Source organism: Marmota marmota, unplaced genomic scaffold (assembly GCF_001458135.2).
Source record: "Marmota marmota marmota unplaced genomic scaffold, marMar, whole genome shotgun sequence".
NCBI classification, from domain to species: domain Eukaryota; kingdom Metazoa; phylum Chordata; class Mammalia; order Rodentia; family Sciuridae; genus Marmota; species Marmota marmota.
In genome coordinates, this window is record NW_026000305.1 from 4,983,468 (window position 1) to 4,986,407 (window position 2,940).

Consider the following 2,940-nt stretch of genomic DNA (forward strand, 5'->3'; position numbering starts at 1 on the left):
GTCGTCACGATGCAGGATGCGAGGCAAGGCACTGCACTTGAGTGATCCCTCAACGGACCTCAAGGAAAGCATGTCCTATTGCATGCGGGTTTGACGTCCACGCCCCGCCCTACGAAAAAAGGCGTCAGCTGATATGGGACCAGGTCTAGGGAAGGGCCCTCCTTAGGACTGAACCATACATTGCAGCCACTTCTGCACAGTGGGATAGGACCTCTACTTTCGCCTGCATTGTTTTATAAAACAGAAGGGGGAACTGTGGTGAGCCGTTCTAATTAGACCGTGGCCGCCATTAGAAGATGGCGCCGGCTTCCACTGTGGCCTGTGATAAACAACTCCTTTTATGGAGAATTGGCGCGCAATCCCTTACCACCCTATGAGAAAGATCCACGTGGCAGCTTAGGATTGGTATGCGGGAGGCTTTATTAGGCTGTGCTTGGGCGTGGCGGGCGCGGGTCGCTAGAAGATGATACTTGAATCAAGGCCTGAATAAACTGCTGAAAGAAGAATCCTGTGTCGTGTTTTCCCTTGCTGGCGAGGGGTCGCGACAGCAGATGAGCACTATTGTCTAAAAAGTTTAAGTCTGTCTGCATTTGTGTGTCAAATATCTCAAGGCCTAGGAAGTGAGAATTTGCCCTGCAACCATAGGGCTGGGCAGATGAGTCTGAAAATAAGAAGTGAGTATGAATCTCGATGTCCAGTGATTCCAAGACTGGCTCATTGTTCCCAGTGCTAAATTCACTATGTTCAGTTTCAGTCTGGATATTTGAAGCTGGGAAGAATTCTTCAATATCAAAATCTATTTCAGGATTCTGGATTTGGCCAGATGGCAGCTGAGTGTCAGGCCCACTGTTTGCGTCAGACAAAAACCACAATTATCCAATGTCTGATGAGGCAGATTACTTTACAAGATGTTTTCTAAATCACTTAATAATTCTATGGCTTGGGTCTGATTATCTGTCATGTTCTGTGAAGGAAGCACACTATTCTGTGCATTGAAGCCCCAAATTGGAGCAGATTTCTCAATATGTTGATTTAAAGTCTTAGGGTCATTCTGAGTTAACAAACCATGAGTAACTGTCTTCTGCTACTAAGCTGCTGCTTATAAAATTGTCTGCAGGAACACTGTAAGATGAAAGTACACTATCAAAAATGTTTCTGTACATTCTAACTTTTCCCCTCTGTACTTGGCCTTCTGCAGGATTTTGTATCCAACTGGTCTGGGTTTCTCTGGAGATCCCGCCAGGCTGACGACAAGGGTTCATAAACACATCACTCTGAGCAGCTATAGATAAAGTTACCAAAGAAATGTTCAGAAGCATCTGGGTATAAATACTAACGAAAAGGGATTCTTGAGAATCAAGTGACAGATAAGTCTGAGAACAAAATGACATGGAGGAGTCAAGGCCAAACCACCGGGCAAGAAGGTATGAGGTTTTGTGAGGCATAGGACAGATCCATCTGTATATTGATTGAAGAAATACCATTCTTTTGATATGTCTTCTCTTATAAAACATTATACAGATTTTAACAAAGTTCATTTGAATGCTGGTACTAACTGGCTCAACAACAGGATTTATAATTTTTAAAGAGGTATGCTCTCTTTAAGACAGCAAGCCTCTGACTCTAGGCAAAGGCTTAGGGTTCCTACTGTAATGGGCTCCAAGTACCAAGGACCTGCGGTGGAGTCCTAATTCTAACCGAACTGCCACAGGCTCAGGCAAAGAGTCAGAGGTAGGCAAAAGACAGGCACAGGAGAGAAATCTGTGACTGGAAGTTTAACCAGAGCCACTTTGGTCTTTGGTAGAACCATTTCTTAGGATATCTCAGAGGTGTTGTGACACTCTGCTATATGGCATTAAAGCTGCATGAATCTTCAAAAGAGGTTATTAATTTTATATCTGAAGTTTCTAGTTCTTGAGCATTTGATTGAGGGGTTGGTTGGGTGCTCACTGGTTCAGTGGTCTTAATAGATAACTTCTGGTTTTGTTGGTAGTTTCCATTTGCTTTTAATAGGTGGATCTCTATGTTCTGCAGGGATCTGATACCAAATGTGAGATTGTAAAGTTGTTCTGCTGGGTAGGGACAGTGGCATGTGCACTGGAATGTCTTGCAACATTCCTCTGTTTGCCTTATCAAGTTTCACTTTGTACAATAGGCACTGCTGCACTCATTGCATTTATGCTGCTTCTCCGCATGCATTTTCAAAAAGTGCTCTTTTACAAGAGAAAACTGAGAAAATGATCTTCCGAGACCTCTAGGGCACCCTTCAATTGGACAACAATAGAATTTTGGTATGATTTTCCAATCTTGACCTTGTACATATTGAGCACCAGCTGTTGGGTAGGATCTTGCTGCAGCTACACAGGGATCACGGAAAGTGGAATCAGCTCTCCCTTGCAGGAGGCACCTGGGCCTAGGGCTTATGAAATGCTGCTGTGGGGCAGCGATAGGCTGCCCATAACAGGATCGGGGGTCGGGGGCAGTGGTTGTCGAGGCTCCCTGCAGAGCCTCCAGGACAACAGGAGGGCTCTCCGACAGAGCCATGGGTTCAGCGCCATGGCCTCCAAGGCTGCTGTGACTCCCTGCTTATGGATAATCTTTTGTCCTTGGTTTAAAACACCAGAATTTCTGGATCTTTCTGGGCCTTCAACCCATTATTGAATTTCAGTAAATTTCCTCAGTCATCTGCCTCACTGAGAAGTAGTATTCCTGCTGCTTCAACTCTGAATTGCAGAAAACTTGAAAATTCAGTCTTCCTCAATTCCATCTTTGCTCCCACTCCACCATGCTGTATAGTTTTCATATTTATTGTGACCTTAATTAGTTTTGATGAGGGTAATGCTGCCCTTATGGAATATGTTTGCAAGACCTCATTCCCCTTTTATTTTTTTAAATGATTGAAGACAGAATTATTAACTCTTATTTAAATATTTGATATCA

At 43.8% G+C, this 2,940-nt stretch overlaps 1 pseudogene; it reads right to left on the reverse strand.

The window, feature by feature from the left end:
* The window catches only part of LOC107156041, a 4,613-nt pseudogene extending 2,069 nt beyond the window's left edge, over positions 1–2,544 (reverse strand).
* Positions 2,545–2,940: the final 396 nt, after the last annotated feature.